At 39.5% G+C, this 20713-nt stretch overlaps 1 long non-coding RNA gene across 3 annotated transcripts in view; it reads right to left on the bottom strand.

Moving 5' to 3' along the window:
• Positions 1-5568: 5568 nt before the first annotated feature.
• LOC137846853 (uncharacterized) overlaps positions 5569-20713 on the bottom strand; it is a 158224-nt gene continuing 143079 nt past the window's right edge. The window contains exons 3-6 of one of the 3 annotated variants that reach the window (XR_011090661.1): positions 8758-8837; positions 7905-8216; positions 6139-6513; positions 5570-6057 (exon numbers count right to left, since the gene is read on the bottom strand). This is a non-coding gene — a long non-coding RNA (uncharacterized lncRNA). Of the gene's footprint in view, positions 6514-7904; positions 8217-8757; positions 8838-20713 lie in introns of all 3 variants that reach the window. The other 2 variants (XR_011090660.1, XR_011090662.1) reach the window with 2 other exon arrangements.

The raw sequence follows: 20713 nt of genomic DNA on the forward strand, positions 1-20713 counted from the left end.
TAAGCATAAACAGTCTCTTGAAATGCATGGAGAGCAATGTCCAGATATAGTCTGAAATTTTGTAATTTACTTTCTCAAGACATGCAGTTGGGCAGGATTTGAGACCAAGAAAAGAAACTTAGCCTGAGGAATGAGGATCACACCACCCACACACTGCTTTATTCTGTACAGGTAGCCTGCAAAAACGGACTTTTACAAATGTTCCCAAATGTCATCTCTTATTAATAAGCTGGACAGTAACTTCATCTCCAGACATTCGCCTGGGTTTATCAGCATAGAATATCCTGGCTCAGAGCTGATAATTCTGTGGTGAGATGAGGTAAAAGAATGCAAGGTGAATCTGAAGGAGGGATAATTTGGGGGACAAAACTATAATCCCCTTTGTTTGTGTATTTCTCAGATCTGAATTTCATATGTGAATAATTTACATCAATACAAGGAGACAACCACAGAAAGGAAGAAATAAATAATTTACAGTAATAAACAAAGATCAGTGCACGTCTTAAATATCCTTCTTTACGCACATAGCCACAGAATATATTTATTCAAAACCATTTAATGACCTGGTACAGATTCTTATTTATCACTCTAAGTATTTTTTTTCCCCATACAAGTTATAACAAAAGTCTTTTTGGTGTGGCATTGTTGTTTATATACAGCATGTACTAAACATTATGTTTTAAATCATAAAATCATAGAATGGCCTGGGTTGGAAGGGACCTTAAAGACCATCTAGTCCCAAGTCCCCAGTTATAGGCAGGGATGCCATCCACACATACAGAAAAGAATCTCCACAGTCTGGAGACCTGAACTTTGTGGTTGTCCCAAAGACACACCTGTAGCTTTTTGCTCTGGAGAAATCCTGTAGAGGACAATTGCCACAGGTAAAGTCAAGGTTTAGTATTGATCAGCAAGGGAGAACATACAGAGTCTAAATATATACTGTTTTCTCTTCTAGTTTCTGAGTGTTATAAAAATGTTTTGGGTGTGTTTAAATGGAAATGGGCAATGCTATTCTGTAGTATATCTTGAGCCAGAAGAGTCAGAGAGTCATTAGGTCTGGTAACAGAGCAATGACTCACCTGTAGACCTCTCTACAGATCAATTCCCTAGCACTCTTTGATAGAATTGTCACTTCGGCTGCATAGTGCAATTTTTGTCTGCAGGTTTTGCTCTTTTTATTATTATTATTACTATTACTATTATTACTATTATTATTAGTTTATTTTCTCTCTTCCCTCTTCCTAATGGAAAAAGACACATTTTTCTCTGTCTAAAATTAGTATATTTTCTCTTTGTTTCCTTCTTTTCTCCCTGCTTAAAATCCACATTCTTAAATTAGGACTGGCATGATCTAATTAAGACAGGCATAAGAGAGAGAGAAAGCTCCAGAGGAAGGCTAGAGTAGGAGTAACAGGAGGAGAATTGTGATTTTTTTTATTCCTGCTCAGGCATAATCTTAAAGACATGAAGCAACACACATGCCTACTCAAACAAGTTGTTAGCAAACTAATCGTGCATTACAAGACAGCAGAGCCACACTGTGCTCATTATACACTGTTTAAAGATGGTTTTAGTGCAGTCAGAAGGCAAATCAAACATGCATAGACATAAGGTTGAATGGGGAAGATTGCCTTTTTCCTTTTAAGAGGCATAGCATTTGCTTTAACATAAGTCTGTCTTTATGAAAGACTGGAATATTGAGTTTGAACTGCCAACCTGCACAGCTTGAAGAGGCTTTTCAATACTAGACTCCTTTCCTCAGCTCTCTAGAAGAGAACAGAAAGAAGGACTTTCTCAAGTGATGTGTTCTTGTGTCTAGATAAAATGGCAGGTAACAAATAGCTAGAGGTGGATGACCATACTCTTAAATGGATATTTGGAAAAACAATAACAACAAAGGTACAACTTTAAGGCGGATAGAAGTTGGAGACAGTTTGGATAGCATATCCAATCAGAAGTTCCCTCATAATTAAATATAGACTCGATGGGTATGGGAAGTGGAGGGCTGGATGGAGTATGCATGTGGTTACATCCCATACATGAGCATTTATGATAAGAGGCTGAAAGACTGGTCATTCAAGTCAAAAGATGCTTCTATTCTAATATTAATAGCCTACAAGTATGAAAGACTCAAAAAAGTTTATCCTTGAACTGTGGACTTAACATCTGGACTTTGTGATACAGCTAGTCTGCTCATTTCAGCAGGATAAAAGGGATTTTGCAGCTTTGCAGGACCTTGTACTAAAACTACGTACAAAACAATACTTCAGGTTTAGAATTTCTTTGAAAAAAATGTTAAATTTATTGTAGCTGTTTTGCAAGCATTTGATTTGTGAGATCTAGTCTTTGCCATTCCAGGTAGCATTGTGTTCCTATACAAGGAAGATCATAATCAAAGAGCTCAGTTTTATTGTATTACATTTAGTCACAAAACAACTAGAAATTTCACTGCAAAATGTGTCTCCCTTAGATATCTTTCTGTATATTCTTTGCTGTAAATATACTGTATTTATAGTACACCCTGTGGAGACTACAAAGTTCCCAGTAAGTCTTCCTGTAAACTGTTTGATAAGGTGAAATTTGTACCTGTAAATGTAGACATTTATTACTCTTTTACACACTCCAGGATGTGAAAATGTTTATTTTTTTTTAAAAAAAAAAGACTTTATATTATCCAAATATCCACATCCCCACAACACTGGAATATGTGGGATGTCTGTTTCATAAGGGGCTCCATGAAGATCTGCAGATATGTGTGCTTAGAAACGCATTGGCACTCCAGTTTTTTGATATGCCATGTACATAATGCATACAACAGTGTCTTGCCTATCTTATGCTGTGTTTAATTCCATCTGTATATGCACTGCCAGTCCGGCCAGGACCACAACTAGTCTAAACAGACCTTATCAAAAACAGTAAGATGTGAGATGAAATGACAACAGAATTGCTGGAGGGCAGAAGGTTGAGCAGGACTGTGTCCATAATGCCATAGTGTCCCTTCATAGCCATCTCTTGCTACCTCAGCTCATCACCATCATCATCATCATCAGCTCTTGCAGGGACATGATGAAAACATAATACCAGGTGGCTGGCATCCTTTCTTGCATATGCACCTGTACTTTTCAGACCTGATTTGTAGGAACAACTCCTTTCTGTTTACACAGAATGGGCTTTTTGTATGGGAGGAGGTATGTTGTGGTAGCTTTCACAACCAGTGAAAGGGTTCTAATACACAGAATCACAGACTCACAGAATCACAGAATTTCTAGGTTGGAAGAGACCTCAAGATCATCAAGTCCAACCTCTGACCTAACACTAACAAGTCCTCCACTAAACCATATACCTATGCTCTACATCTAAACGTCTTTTAAAGACTTCCAGGGATGGTGACTCCACCACCTCCCTGGGCAGCCTGTTCCAATGTCTAACAACCCTTTCGGTAAAGAATTTCTTCCTAAGATCCAACCTAAAACTCCCCTGGCGCAACTTAAGCCCATTCCCCCTCGTCCTGTCACCAGGCATGTGGGAGAACAGGCCAACCCCCACCTCACTACAGCCTCCTTTAAGGTACTTGTAGAGAGCAATAAGGTCGCCCCTGAGCCTCCTTTTCTCCAGGATAATACATGTAGCACTTGTGAAGAAGAGCCAAGAAAGAAGCAAAGGAGTCTTTTCTCAGCCTGTGCTTTCTCAGCCCGTCCTGTGCTTATCTGCCTGAGGAAGCTATAAGTGAGCTGAATTGTTTCATGTGGAGATATGGCCATCCACCCTGCTTCCAGCACCATAAACAGAAAATTGAGATGCTTGTCCAGGCCAGAAAAAAAAAAAAAAAAAAAAAAAACTGAAAGTAAACATGGATGCCAACATTAGACACAATATATGGAAGCCTGCACAATGGACTGGCCTGAAGTGCTGTGTGTGTGGCTTTCAGTTTTACCTCATGTCCCTTAGTGTTGGGAAGTGCTTATGGTTTCACAGACTGTAATGCCAGTAGAAGTAGTCTGTACGCAAAAAAAATGGACTTGCACTCACCGTCTCTCCTCCATTGAGCTGCATTCTTCAATCTTTGTCATTGTCACTGTGCATTGAACAGAGGACTACTGAAGTGCTTAAAGTACTATTATATCTCCTCAAATAAGCAGGAGAAACACTTCAGCACTTCATGTATTATCTGCTCCCTGATAACATGAGGAAAACCATTTCATAGCAGCCTCCAGGGACCAGGGAGGGTTCTTTATTACAGGCCTGATAAGGGCACTGCTTGTCCATCTTATTCCCAGTCTACAGCATAAACCTGCTAGTGGGACCAATCACCCCTCTGCTGCAACACTGCTGCACCACGCAGCCCCTCATGACTGACAGTGGATATCTTACCTGTCAGTACAAATGCTCTGAGAGACCACATGATTGATGTCCGTGGCCTAAAAAGATTGTGTGTTTGTTTTGTCCATTACATCGTTATCTTTCAGAAGCTCCAATCAGATAAAAATTTCAGTCAGAAAACAGGATATGTCCTGTTTTCTCCTTTCCCTTCACCCAGATGAGTTTTTAGCATAACAATCTGACAAAATTGCACTTTAAAAAAAAAAAAAAGGAAGAAATAAAAATGTAGACATATTTTTAAACTTTCTGCCTCCTTTAAGTTTAGGTTTAGCTTAGGAGACCCAAGCTGCTTTTCAGTCCCCTCCTTGCTAGCAGATATCCATAAGGCTTTCTCTAAGGTCACATTATAGGCAACTGTGCAGTGTGAGAAAATCTGGAAGGCACTTGTCAGCGTGGTTATCAATGCTCCTAGAAGTCCCAGACAATATTAGAGCTCAACAATATACAAATATGTGGTAAGACTCTTTCCTCAAAGGACTTGGCCCATCATGCATATGATCCCTGCAATAAAAACCTCACCTGCGTCATTTGCACCAGGCTCCTGGAGTCTGTCTGCGGTGCATGGTTGAGAGTCCAGCCATTTATTTTGTACTGATGATCTCCAAGATTGCCAAGGCCTAGATAAAAGTGTACTGGCAACTCACCCCCTCTGAACATGCACATCTCCAGTTCTCTATCCCCAATCCAGACAGCAGGCTCAGGCCCAGCAGGCAATGTTCCCAGTCTCAGACATCTTCATATTGGTCACACAATATGTTCAGCAAAGCCCACTTTCTAACCCTATCATTGTTTTCTCTTTGCAGAGAGTGTTGCCCAAATCTCTCCAGCTAAAGCTCTTCACCTTTGCAGAAATAAAAGCATCTGAGCATCTGCTCAAGCGCCCACTTGGTACTAACAGAAAGCTCCACCATTCTCAAAACAGTTGTCCTGTGCCAGTTCAGGGTGGAGGGGTGGTTTGTGGTATGCCCCAGAGATGATAAACACTATCTTCTAGGTACACTCCATGCAGCATTATTCAGTCCACCTTTTGGGACGGCAAGAGATGGAAGAGGATCCTGGTTTATTCTCTCTAACATGGCATACCTGTTGTAGTAATTTGATGGGGAACCACTGTTCAGGAGCATGAACTTACATTGTTTTCACTGAAGCACAATACTGCCATGTAGTACTGACTTCTGTTTATTTTTATTCTGTTTATTATGTACATAAGTACATGACTTCTGCTTATTTCCAACAAGGTAAGGTGGTAGAAAAACATGTCAAAATAATATTCTATTTAAAGGCTGACAAAGAAATGTATTTAATTTTCAGATTACAAAAGTGCACTTGATACTGTGGACTATTACATGGTAAATTTTGGTTTCTAAAAATCCAGGCATTATATTTTTTAGACTTCTATCAAACTATGTTTCAAAGATACTTTTAATGACAGATGGGTTAAATAGTACAAGAAGCTTAGCATGATATGGAATCCTTGACATAAATGTTTCATAAAGGTGTCATGTATATTCACTACAGCAAACATCTGTCCCAAACGGGAGTGAGAGTAGAAGGTGTCTCTTCTGTATTTGTAGAAGATTGTCATTCCATCCCAGAAACACACACAAATGAAAAAGAAAAAGAGAAAAATAAAAAAAAAAGAAAAAAGAAAGAAAAAAGGTACTTCTCCCCATTCTGGATAGGAGGGCAGTATGAAGCACTTAGCTTGGGGCAAAAGGGACCTATAAACCAAGCAGCTACAGCAAATGTAATAACAAATGCAGCTAATGGTAGCGGCAGCTGTTATGCAGCAGTTATGTCTTGGGAGAATCCCAGGCCCCAGTGAGCATACAGGGTGCCATGAAGGAAGGCATCTGAGCTTCAGTGGTTAGTGTGGTCAAAAAGTCCTACTATATTACTTTACCACTTGACTGACAGCTAGGTTTGGTTGGAAGAGTATGTTTCAGCAAGCCATATATTTGAACAGATGATGGAACAATCTACTTGAGTCTTTAATTTGAAGCAGTTTGATGCATCAGACTTGGTTGGTTTCTCTGGCTGTGGGTGATCACTGAACAACGTGTTCTCTGGAGAGCAGGAAGCTGATTAGCTCATTCACACAGTACCAGTCTCTTGATTACCCAGTCCCTCCTAGAAAACAGAAGAAAAAAAAAAAAAAAGTGCTTAACAAACAGAACAAAATGGGTGTCTCTTTCTGTGCTAGCCACCTGAGTGTGGTGGGAGTACACACAGACAGGGGGAATAATTTGTTTGCAGAGGCACTGGAAAAACTCAGCAGCAACAAGCAACAAAAGGAGGAAACAACTGAAATGAATCTGATGAATCTGCATATTCTGCCTGCTGCCATTTCAAACGCTTCTTTCTTCATGGGGAAAGGGGAGGCTATGCAGAGCCCTCCATGCTGAGATGCTAAATGAATTTTTCCTTATGAAGTCTGAGGGGGAAATGAGGTTGCCACTGACTCCCATCCTCAGCTATTGGAGTGTAATTGTGCCCAGGGCCAGGCAGCTGCTGCCTCCTGCACCTAAATGGAAAGGCAGTGGTGCTTGTAGTTTTAAGGAGGATTTTGACTGAAGCAAAATAAAGCAGTGGCAAAACATACAAACAGAGATAAATGACAAAGCTCTTGATTCTCTCTTACCATTGGAAGGACAAAGAAAAGATTGGAGATAGTACTCATGGCTGAATCATGCTAAGAAAAGACTTCATGGGGCAGAAGGAGATGGGATCAGCTGGTGACAGGAAGGTTAAAAAATAATAAAGTCATCAAACGAGGCACTAATTACTAATTACTAAAAAAAGGGGGGGGGGGGAAGAGAAAGGATCATGTCCCATTTCTTCTTTGTGTAATCCATGGGGACTACCTGTCCCTTTCTTCCTATTTGAGGTTTGCCCATGTAGTGCCATGAAGATACAATGCTTGCCCTTTAGTGAACAGGATAGCAGTCCCATTGAACAAATATCCATCCCTAAAAGTGCCACGCAGTCCAGTAATAATCTGTTTAAACTACTCTTAGAAAATACATGAATTTCTCTGCTGTGTCATGCTGTGCCATGTGTCCGTGTTGCAGAGGCTTTGAGGAACCCTCTGGGAATGTGGTAGTTGTGTCTGGCCCAATCCTTTCTTCATAGTGTGTCTCATCTGTCATTCCTGGTTCATCTGCTCCTCACCCAGGACTGAGACTCTGCACTATCCTCCTCTCTCCAGCTCTTCAGTAACACAAATAGTAAAGTGCCTCTGAGGCCATGGCAAATATTTTTATAACACTGACCCCTAACCCAAGAGTGTCCTGAGCTACCAGGAGCTGTGTGACAAAATGCTATGGAGATCTTCATGGTATGGTACAGTAAGCAGATAATCAAATTTCATCTTGACCTTGCATCACCTCCCAGTGTCACTGAAGTTGACAGGACCATAACTAAGGAAGTATCCCTACATATCAACAGCATAAGAATGGCCAACAAGAATAAACTCGCAAAAATTTACAAGATAAGACTTTCATATATCCAACACAACTCACCATTTCTGTGGGTAGCTTCTGCTGTCATGGATGGACAGGGGAGTAATTTGCCAGTTTCCAGGTGCCACTTTTTGTTGTGGAATGTTACTGGTGGGAAGTCTCAGCAGAGGTGTACAAGCACTGGCAAAAGCATAGGACTCAGTGACTGGTGAAGATTGGACAGGCACCGGTATGTCTGTCTTGCACACAGGAGTGGAAATCATGGAATAGTTTCATTTCATGTCTGTGTAATCATTGGAGTTGCTGGGATTTAGTAGCACCATCTCAGCTTCCCTCTTGGCAGCAGGGAAGTGTGTTAGCAGGTGAAAGGACCTTAATGTAAGAGAGCATATAGGCAAGTGGCATCTGTTACGGCTTGGTAAAAAGTAAATTAAGAATTGTTTAATGTTTGCGGGCATAAAAGTCAAACTGCACAACTTTTTCTTGTCTTGAATAACAGCATTGTTGAATAAGCAATGAGGCTTTTTGTTGATGCTGTTTAATAAGGTAATCATAATGCAAACTGTTTAGAAAAAATTTTAAATAAAATATGAATACCTACTAGCAAAGTGTGCTGCCCTCATAATTACAGAAATTGGCTTATTGGCACATAAGCATTTTGCACCAGGAGTACTTTTTTTTTTAATGCCAGAATCACAGCCATTCAAAAAGAGAGAGACAAATTCCTCTTTTATCATGGATCTGGGGAAAAAAGGATTTCTCATATGTTTCCCTTTAACACATGACATTCATACCCTTGCCCTGAGCAAGGAAGCTGACAGTCTGATCACCACTAAAACATCTAAGAATAGAGAGGTTTTAACCACTCTGAGTTAACTGGACCTTTCTCCATTCTCTATGGTTTGTGCCTCACCCTAACAAGGTGGCCAGTGATATGGCTTGAGAAGATATTGTCCAATATTAGCTAAAGCACCTGAGATCAGCTGGGAGCATCTGAAAGTAGAACAATAAATAAATAAATAAATGTTCTTCTTAGTTCTTGCGTATTATATGATAACACTGTAGACCAGCAGATTGAAAGAAATAATGAGGTAAATTTTGGATAGATAAATTATTATAAAAATGGCTTGTCCTAAATATTAATATCTCTAGAAGTCCCTTCACCTATGAAAAAAAAATAAATAAATATATATATATATATATGTAAGTTGTTCTGGTAATATTTATATACAAGATTATCCCTTTACCAGGAATTCTGTACTAAAAAAAAAAAAAAAAAGAGAGAGAGAGAGAGAGAGAGGTTGGTCCACATAGCATTTTCAGACAGAAGCAGCCTGGTTACCAGACTGTCTTCCTGCATTATTTCCTTTTGCATGCTGGCATTAGAGAAGTGTGCCTTGAACTGATATTTCTTCTACCCATCAAAATAAAGAAAACTTCAGGTCATAGAAAATAGAAATACAAATCATTCCTTTGACTGCCACTATAATCCACTATATCTCTAGCAGCACCTTGGATCCTTCTCATAGGTTATTGGATTTAAAAAATAAATATATAAATAAATAAAAATAAATTAGTTTGGTCTAAAGAACATGCAGCAACTTTGCAATGGAATTGCTTCTTGCAACCCAGGAAGGAGAAAAATGAAGTCTTTGGCAGGAAGGAAGGGAGAAGTCAACAGCTTACATATAAACCTACTTGGATATGAACTTTTGGGTCTGAATCCACTGCAAGAAGCTAAGCAGAAGCAGCTGTCTGTAGGATTTTTTCCTACAGATACAGCAGTATCTGACTTTCCCTTCTGCTTGAATTCTCCATGTCAACATCCTCCAGCCATGCTGAACACACCAGTCTTTTAGCTGGTGCATTGGCTTTCCAAATCGCTGCCATGACATTTATGGAAGAAACTCCCACAGCTCCCATCTCATTTCTTTATTTGCTTTCTGTGACCTTTTCCCAGTCTGTCTCCTTTTCCTCTAAATGGCACTGGTCATCTCTCTGCACCTAATTATGTTCAAACCATGGTTGTTCTGAAAGCTTTTTCTCCTCATATCTCCCACCATCTGGAACAGTCCTTTTTTCTTGTTGTTTCTTTCTGCCTCACCGCTTCTCCATCTACTTTCAAATCTCATCTGAAAACATCTCTGCTCCCATGCCTGTGCCTCTTAATTTCTCTCTCCCTCTGCTATTATGTATTATTTAACTTTGATAAGTACCTTGGGATGCCATTTGTATGAAACAAATCCTACTAAATAAAGCTGTACTCGACTGTCAGCCAAGCTTACCCAAACTATTTGCTTTCTCACTTGATCTTTGGTAAACAGTTGACCCCCTCTGTGCTGATGAAGAATAGATTATGCTGATGGCCACTAGGCATTTGGGAAGATGAGGGACATGGTGCTGCCCTGCAGATCTGTGAGTAACAGAGAGGCTGCTCTGTGCCAGAGCCCTTCAGGCAGAAGGCACCTCACCAAGAGGAACAGGAGCAGCCTCTGGGAAACCTGGGGGATGACAAGGGGGCAGTGCAAATTGCTAAGAAATTGCAAGGCTTATTAACCACCAAGGGTCATTGGTGAGCTCTACTTTTATCAGATGTCATGTACAAGTGTAAATACCTGAGGCAGACACCTAGCCCGAGGTACATATCTGAGGCACGAAGGGCTGCAACAAAACTACCGAAGCAATGGCATGAACAGGCTTGGGAGAAGCCAGATGAGGGTAAAGAGTAAAGCTGTAATCCTGTCACCTCTGAAGTGCAGAGTCAGGAGAGGTACACAGCTACAGCTACATGCAGGAGAGGGGAATTGTTTGCTCCTGTTTGTTATATATAACTATATATATATGTAATATATACATAAATATATATATATATATTAATAAAAAAAAAGAGAGAGAGATTTAAAAAAAATGAACAAATAACAAAAGCATGTGCTTGGTGCTTTCTGGCGATTAGTGAGACAGATATCATTTATCAGCAAGCACTTTTTTTCATAACAGTTCTGGATTTTGAAGCAATCCGTCCTGCATCTCTCATGCTCTCTGCCCATTTTCTGAAAGGTGCGGGGTTCTTATCACAGTAACATAGAAATTCTCAGTGCTGAACTTGCCTGAACCTCTTTGACCTCTTTTAGTAAGCCAGCCCCCAAACAAGGCAGAAGTATTTTGGCATCATCCCCCTCACATCACGGGAAAATAGCAACAGGAGGAGCAGAATCAGTTTGGCTTAAACCTACATCTCCAACAGAAATTTGTGCTGAAGGCTAACACACATCTTACCAAGGGAGACAATGATGCCATATAGCTTACTGATTTAGTCAAAAATAGTCTCTACCCAGAGGATCTGCAGAGCAAGTAACACTGATAAACTGATTAGAAACTAATTCTAGATAATAATCACTCTTTTGAGAAAATAATAAACTTGTTCCTGAAAAATTGAAGAGTAAAGGAGGCTAAATTTATTGAATAAATAATTTGCTATGAATTATTCACTCAGCTTTAGTGCTTATAGCTATTACATTAAAATATTCCCCTATTTAACATATAATGCAAACTAATAACAATTAAAGTCAGCAGCGGTGGAATGCTCTCAGCGAGCCACACTGCAGACTGCTATGCAGCTTAGCCACAGCGAAATGGCCATTTATTAATCTGCCAACATATGCGGCCTAATTGGCTATTTACAGCCAAATAGCCAATCCAAGTGCAGGGATTTACATAGAAACAGTGCAGTTACTTTTAACTATTGTGAAAAATCTGTTTATTCTGGACTTGTAGACTGGCTGTGACAACCAGACCTTCCTCTGCTTAATTGTAATTCTCCCAAGCAGACACACAGAATTAACCCTCACATCCATTAAAAGCAGCTGTGAAATTCCTCCTGATTTGAGAAAAATCAACACTTTACCCAAAGGTTCACCCTGCTCTTAGGTGATACTATACGGTTTGACCAAAATGGGCCACGAGATGGATGAAATTTAGGCCTTTTAGTCAGTGCTTTGGCCTACTTCTATTGAACCTATATAGTAGCTCCGAGTCCTGTCAATATTAATTCTTTTCAGCTAGCTTTAAAACTCATTAAAATCAGTCCAGCACTGAGCAGTCAAATAGGCTTCATCCTCATCACCCCTTCCAGTGTCCATGCAGGGATAGACAAACTGAGCTGAGCTAAGGACCGAACTCTTTAAATCCTATTCTGTCAGATAAATATATATATATATATTGTTGCAACTTGTGCAGAGGGGAGGGCAAAACACTTCCTAAAAAAAAAAAAACTAAACTTCCTAAAACAAATGTGTAGATGCCAAAGGTAACTTGACTCCATCTTGCTTTGTCCCAGTGGCTGGATACAGTGTGACGGAGAGAGCAGAGCCCTTCTGTATCTTTGTATATTTACTCTGGTGTTCCCTGTTTAGCTCGGATTTGCCACATCCACTAAAAACACCAAGGCTAAAGGAATTTATTTCCTGCAAAAGTGCCAGCCTTTCAGGTTCCAAGTTTATTTAGCTCAAGATGTGGTAATTACCAGCTCATAAGCAGGAAGCATACCCTCTGGTACTAATCTACTTAATAGAAGTTTATTGGATAACATTGACCATAACAATAACTAAAGCAGATATACGTCCCCATTAAACGAGGTTTAGTCTTCAACATCCACAAGTCTATCTAGCAGTTTTAGTGTAAGTTTTATCCTCCCTCTTCAGTACTTTACAGCCTTTTGTCCTTCCCTGCCTCTTCTCCAGGTCCTGGTACTTGCTGTGGTGATGTTACAACAACACTTCAGCTGTCTAAAAATACAGCACTAATAAAAGTGCTGTGAATAAAGGGAACATAAGTTCTCACTTCATCATTCCAGCTTCTTGCCTTGATCTATATAACCACTTCACATTTCCCTTGCTGGGTACTCTTTTGCTTAGCAACCATCCCTCTCTTCAGAAGCAAGTGGAGAAAAAAAATACTCTCCTTGTTGATAGGCACACAAAAAATGTTATAATAGCCAATTTGGACCACCTAATCTTAAAAAGTGCACAAAGCAGTGACTAGAGGAATAGACCTTGGACACAAAGATCAGCTCCTTATTCTCATAGGCTTTGTGTGAAACCACAGTAGCTAAGTGCCTAAACAGTTCTGGACATCACAGCCTTTGTTTCTTTGCGCCTCAGTTCCTCATTTTTAAAACAGTAATAAGTTTCCCACATCCATACGTGGATTATGAGCATGAATATATGGAGATCATGAGACTTTCAGATAACACTGTTTAGAGAATCAAGAATTTGCTATAGGTGATTTATTTTCCTGTTGTTATTTTTGTTTGTTTTTCAGTGGCTATTATCACATTCTTCAGGCATGATACATAAGAGGAAATAAATATTTTTTTCTATGAGAGCTTCATCTTAGTTTTTGTTGTTGCTTCACAACCTGAAATATAAATTCCGATCCCTTACTGTGTTCTCTCTATTGTATCTGGACATTTTTCTAAGCCATATGTGTAACCTATCTTTAATTTAATCATTTTTCATTAATATTCTGTAGCAGTGAGTTCTGCCACTCTTTTTTTTTTTTTTCTTTTTTTTTTTTTTCTGTTTTGCAGTGGTAAATGTTTTGCTTTCCAAATTTGCAAACTATCTTTTTATCTTTGTATACAAACCTGCCTTTGTAACTTAATTGGCATCTTGGTATTTTGTTTAATTTAGTCCAACCTACTTAGTGAAGACAACCTTTCCTTTGTTTAAAATTATGTTTGCTTAGCTAATTTTATTTACAAATCCAATCTTACTGCAAGTTTTGAGCAAAGCTCTATTTTTGTTTTCTTTGCTCCAAGGAGTCCCAGTCTACCACTTGCACATAAATGCCATTCATTTTTGAGACAAGTAGTATCTCAGGTCTCAACACATCATTTTAGACAGAGCTACTAGAACTAAACCACATCCTGAGGGGATACACCATTTGTGCATATAGCACCGTAATAGCTCCAGTAATATTGTCTAACCCATACGTCACACTCCCTAATGTCTAGGTTGGCTTTTATAAATCACTGATCTGTAGGGAAAATAATTCTTCATTGCATCATCTACACTGATGCTGAAATGCTTGCAGTTAGGTGGTTCTAGTTTATTTATCCAGGAGCCTCTTCTGATTCTCTGTGGCTTTTCTGGCTGTTATGCTGTGTGAGCACACTCACCCCTTCCTACAGCCCCTAAAGACAGCAGAACAGGATGAACAGGAGATCCTTGCTCAGCATGCACATGTGCTCTTCTCCCCCTCTCCTGAATTATTGTGAGAGGCAGTCACTGCTGGAGCAACAAAATCTGCTAATTGCATTGTTTGCAGTAGACCACCAAAGTAAAAAAAAAAAAAAAAAAAAAAGCCAACAACACAAAGCTGAGCTCTTTCTCAAAAGGAGCATTAAGAGGAGAAAGAAAAAAAAAAAAGAGAGAGAGAGTTCATTAAAGCAAAGTAATATCCTAAATAAAGCTAATGCACTCTCTCCTGTTCCAATGAGCTTCATGAATAATGGATAAACAAAGCTTCATCTGCTTTAATTAATCTGGTTTCAAAATTAATTTGACCAACACAGAATTAGCAGTCAATTTAAAGCGTTGGTTGCTCAACAGGTTCAGGATATACAAAGAGAATGGGTTAGCAGAAAGTGCTGCAAACAGCAAAGGGCAATATTTTATTTCCTAAAGTAAAAGGCTTGGTTAATTAACAAACAGCTAAGGTAAGGAGTGCATTTTTCTTGCCAAAGACTAGTTTTACTCTGGTGTTTTATTAGAAATTTAGGCTCTTTGGACCAGATTTCTTGCTTGTTCCAAAAAAAAAAAAAAAAAAAAAAACAAAAAAACAATAACAAAATAATCTGAATTTCCTTTAATAGACATTTCTCCTCTTCTGGGGAATCCTGTATTGATGCAGAATTGATACTGATGCCTTTTTAAAATGCAGTTCCTTCTTCTGAAGCACAGAGGTGGTTCAGTGAGGAAAGCATTGCATAGCTGCTGTGTGGCAGATGCCCTTGCTTGTTGTAGGATATCCTTCTGTGTCAGGCTTGCTGACACAATGAAGCCACTGCCAGCCTCCTCTGTTTTAAGATATTTGTGAAACTTTCTTTCTTTGTCATTAGTAAATGGAAATGAAAAGCACTTCTGTGCCTTTGATCATCTTTGGAGCTCTCCTTAGTCTTTATCCTGCTCAGCAAAACTCTTGTGACTGTTCTCCCCAGCAACCAAGGGATCCTTTGGTACAAAGGTGGTTTATCTCTTTCCCCTGGCCATGTTCCCAACACGGATGATTTAAGCAGACTGAAGATCGCATAACTTATTAATTGGTTTTAAATGATTCCCCATTCAAGTTAGACACATTGTTTTCATCTAAATTAGCTTTGTACCACAGCACAGGCATAAATCTGTTTTTGTGAAGTAAAAGATCCAGTAGTTAAATTGGTTAGGGTTCACTGATACTGAGGAGGCAATCTAACTAAAGCATAAAGAGCATTGCATCAGTGCTTAAAAGCCTCACAGATTTTTAAAGTTTGCACCAACACTGGTTTTTCTGCCAGTATAAATCAGTGTACTTTCCCTGACTTCACTGGCCTTGTGCTGATATGTAAGGTTATTCTTTAGCAGTAAAAAAAAAAAAAAAAAAAAAAAAAAAAAAAAGTTTCTGTTTGTGCCATGCTCCAATTACCAGGTATGTAGCTTTGTATGGGTTTTGCCTTGTAATTGTATATGGTGAAACTGTTGTTATTTGGGCCATTGCTATATAGTGTCCTTGAGAAAAAGGGACTGACTGCATCCTTTAAATTCCTTCATGTAGTTGATCTCAGTTTTCTGTGATAAAGTCTGGAGAAGAGATGAAATTCAGAGAAATGAATTGCTTTGGATTATTTTTGTCCTAAGTAAGCACACAGGAATGACTTGCTCTTGCAGATGTAGAAGAAACACTTGAAACTGATGAACCCTTGTTTACCTTGATGCTTTAAATAAGTGAGATCTGTACAATAATATTACACTAAGGCTGGCAGACTACAATACTAAGACTGCATTTCTTCAAAGTCATGTTCCTATAAGTGCATATGCTTCTTTCATAAGAAAATAAAACCGAAAAATTTCAATTTTTCAGAGTAATTGTCACACAGCATTAGGACCCTCCAGAGACTGGACAAAGCAATATATTTGCACTAAAATAAACACATAAACTGCTTCCAACTGGTTTGTCCCAAGTAATTTGGGCAAGGGATGCTGGGAAAGAAGTTTGAAAGAAGTTAAAATTGCTCTGAAGTAGACTGAGTTTGTGCCTCCTCTAAGTCACCTGAAATTTAGAGAGGCAATCTCAAAGCTGTTTGAGCACCTCTTCTAAACATGTCCTCATAAATGGCAAAAAATGAAACTGCTTGGAGGGTGCCTTCCTTTAAAGCTCTATCAACTCATTCCCAATTCCAGAAAAGAGACAGAGCCTACAGCTGTTGTTCCTGTTGCTGCACTCATTGGAGTTCCCACTGAGCTCCAAGGTCCCATGCAAATGTGTTCTTAACTTAGGGGACCCCAGTGACAACTATCCAGTTTACTATTCATGCTCTCTGATATAGCTGTGGAAGTGCCACCTGAAGAAAACTTCTTAAGTTATCTTGGCACCTTTTACGACTGAGCAAGGGGGATCTCCAGGAAAACAGCTATGTTTTGCTTTAATCTTTTGGGAAAAGTGGCTCTGTGTTGTTTTCTTGCATGTGAGCCTTCTTGTGTCTTGTGCAGCAGGAGACAGCCATGCAGAACAAAGCAACAGCATTGCAATCTGAAGATTTCTCTAACTCCAATGGCCCTCAAAAGTCCCCCTGTTATGGTCAACACTGTAAGCCCTTCTGCCATTTAAGTCAGCTGAGGAGGCTTAAACCATTGTCTCATAGATGTGTAGGCTGCACTTGTAGTAACGCTTAGGTGAAAACAGAACATGAAGAAAAATAAATCACCTGCCAGAGTCCTTGCCCTTGATGAAAACTTCCTAACTATATTCGAAGCAGAACCCAAGCCCTGGTTAGGATTGCTGGCTGAAACAAACAGCAAAAGGACTCATGGAGAATGATTAACATGTGCAAAAGGACAATGCTTAGGAGATCAATTTCCTTAGTGATTCATTGTTGCCATCAGAAAGATGGGGTTGCTAGGGAAAGGAAAGTTTATGGCTTCTCCTGCATAGATTTATGGAGCAGAAGAGGTTGTCCATTTCAGATGTGTTCTTCTTGGAACCAACACACAAACACACAGATTTTTTTTTTTTTTTTTGAGGAGAAATGGTTCTCCATGTCATGTTATGCTTGCTTGATGATGTATGCGCTTACAGCCTGTCCCTACAGATTTTCACCCAGAGAGAGGGACCCTGTCTGCATGACTGTGTGTTGGAGGCAAGGAGCAGATTGTGAAGGAAGGTGGAGAAATCAAGAATGACCTCTTTCCTACGCATTAACCAGTGTGTGGGTACAGCCAGCTCCTCATAAGTGTAAATTAAAATGGACCCTCTGTCATCCTGCAGCAATCAGAGTGCCCTTGGAATAGCCAGTGATTGGCAATACACAGGGCAGCTATACTCCACATGCCTCGCATCGAATAATGAACAACTGCATAATTGTTATCCACGATCTGTCCCACCAAGACATCACACTTCCCTGGAGCAGACTAGCATAGCAAAAAAGGAGCATGAATAAGTGCTTAGAAGGGCTATTCTGCAATTATGAGCTTACGCAAAACATTCTTCAGCCTTGCCTATGAAGTGTCCAAGATATTCAATAGCAATGAAACAGGACTGGACCCTACTTGGCAGAGCATCATCCATGTCCACTCCTTAGAAGGAGAAAGTAATGGTACATCTTAAGGACTCAGCTGGTGTTTGCTAATGGTCTCACCAGGCAGAGTTTAAAGCAATCTTCATGGTGTGATCAATCTATCACTGTTTAATGACGCAGGTTTATTAGCCTGTAAGAGATCTGAGGGGCCAATGCCTTACCCTGTCCTGGATTCACTAGAAGCTTACACAATTCAGAAAACATTCAAACAGGTAACATTGTCTTAACCTTTGCCTTTTCTTTGCATGACTGTTGAGGATACAGGCGGAGACTGTGGTAATCTATTATTTGGGAGGTTTGGAGCCCCCTGGAATAATCAGCAACCTTTTTTCAAAGTTCAAAGTACTTTTAAGTCTGGGAACTGACAATGAGCTTCATAGATTCAGGTATCTGTAAACTGGTCATTTTGAAACACATAGTCTTGATCCATTTCTGATGATTTATCTAAGCCTCACTTGAGACTTTACTACGGTGACATCTGACTTCTCTTTCTCATCATTATCCCTGAAAAAGTAGTTACAAATGACTACTGACAGCTGTCAGCTTTCCTGTATTTTTAAGTGCCTGGGTACAAGGTTCAGTTTCATGAACAAGGTAATAGCATCAGATGATCCTTTGCCATGATCTGTGTGCATAGTTTGCCTGCAGCAAATTAAAGATAAGTTGAGCCATGCTTTAGTGCATGAGAGGTCTTATATTAACTCACATTTGCTACAGGGCAGGATATATGCATGAACAATTATGATGATTCGGAAGTGAGCAGCCCAGATGCCTTTTAAAAATCTAGAGGAATGCAGAGCATGCTGAAAAGACATGAGGTTCATGTCAACTACTTTAAATGGGTCCATTTCTCGTGTTTTCATGCCTTGGTCACATATAATTAACATAAATGTTTGTTGATCATTTACCTACACCTAGCTACCATCTCAGTGTCAGAATATTTTCTCAGATTTTATACTTATTTCATTCTTTTAAGGTCACTCCTTCTGTAAATTAATTATAAACTGTCTTTAGTCTCTTCTTCCAAAATAGTCCTTCTACTGATAAGTGGAAGCTTCTCCAAGGTTTGTCAAAGTTTTTCTTGAAAACTGGGTATTATATAACATTATATAACATTATTGTCATTAACACTGAAGCTTAGGTAAAACTCTGATAGTGAGCTGTCTTAGGTCTTGAGGTCCTGTGGAGTTTTCCTGGGAACATCTTGGGTACATAAGAAAAAAAAAAAATGTTGCAGAGGATTAAAACTAGGATTAAAGGACTAAGCCAAGGTTTTGCTGGTGTGTGAAGCCAAAAGGGAGAAGCCACTTCATTGTCCATGGGTAGTTGATAGGGACAGTAATGTTGAGGGAGCCACTCAGGCTGTTCATAAACCCTACATGGGAAAATTTCCATGGGACTGTAGGAAGAAATTCCCTGACAATCTATCCACCGGAACTGACAAGTTCTGGTGGACATCTTAGTAGCCTATTCAAGCGGCAGGAGCATCCCATGAAAGGAAGGTAGCAAAGTAATAAACATATAAATATCTTGGGTACAGAGAAGATAGATGAAGTAGGGAAAAGGAAACTAAAATCAAGCCAGAGAAATTAGTGCATTATTTAAAATAATATGCTTCATTTTTACTTTTCCTACACTTGATGAAATGTCAAATGTCTGTGCAGTACAGCAGACACCTCCAGCTGAACAATCTGGCAACTTGTCCTTGACTTGAACAAAGTTTTAAAAGTAGTTTGTTCTTGGACTCATGCCACCTTACTCTGATTCCTCCTGGGAAGCCAAATCAGGTGATTGACAAGGTCAGTAAGACTTTGGTGTTAAATTCTTGCAATTTCAAAACTTCTCCTGCTACTATGGCAATGAATTTGCTCTCATGCACAGCAGCAAGACTTTGTATTTTTCCCACTGCAGTAGACGGGGTGGGCAATAAATTGGGAGGAGATACAGGCAGGACATCTGACCCAACCTAACAAAGGGCTGTTCCATACCATATGACATTATACTCAGCAATAAAAGCTCGAGGAAAAGAGGAGGAAGGGGAGAATGTTTGTACAGTATTTGTCTTCCCAAACATTAGCATGCTGAAGCCCCTGCTTTCCAGGAAGCAGCTAAACATTTGCCTGATGATGGGAAGTAATAAATACATTCTTCCTTTGCTTTGCTTGTACATGCAGCTTTTGCTCCACCTATTAAACTGTCTTCATCTTCATCCATGAGTATTCTCACCTTCCTTCTATTTTCTCCATGTCCCACAGGATGCAGGAGTGAGTGCACCATGCAAATGCCGGACCTTCACAGAGACCAGCCAACATGCTGCTCAAAGGCCACAAACCATGACAGTCAATTGAAATGACTTGTTACAAGAACAAGCTGGTAGCACCTTTCCTCAATCTTCCTTTGTATTTTAACGCCTAAGAAGATCTTTTTTCACATTCACATGTCCTGCCAAGCACATGAATGTAGAGCTGTTCATAGGCAGCAGTTCAAGCTTCCAGAATTATTTAAAAGGATCTCTTCCAGTTCTACAGGACCAAGTGTCCACTAAGAGGTACCCACCTATTTTAGTTTAGGTCTGAACTATGGATCAGCCACTGCTCCTAGATTTTTCCCAGGCTTCCTTGAGATCAACCACATTAAGCAATTTTAGTACCAGTTGCCCAGCTATTTCATAGCCATTTTCTGTGAATGAGTTCATGTAAAACATAACATTTATTTGTTTGGATCTTTAGACAGTTCAAAAAAACTATTCTGCTAAGTTGTTGTTATTGATTTATTGTCCTAAGAGTTATTTAGCACGGTCATGCCATGAGCAAAATTCAAATGAGATAATTTTGCTCTCTCCAAATTTGCAATCCTCACCCTCAAATTCGAACCTGAAAATGAATGAATTAAATAGGTTCCAGACATCCTCCTTTGAGGTCAGTCTGGGAGTAGTTCGGAGTAGTTCTTGTTCATCTAGAGGCATTTCAGCCTTTTACACACTAAGGTGTGTATGAGGCCTTCCTAGGTCTTTAAGTTTCAAGACTCTATTACCAAT

The sequence above is a fragment of the Anas acuta genome, chromosome 1 (genome assembly GCF_963932015.1).
Source record: "Anas acuta chromosome 1, bAnaAcu1.1, whole genome shotgun sequence".
NCBI lineage: Eukaryota > Metazoa > Chordata > Aves > Anseriformes > Anatidae > Anas > Anas acuta.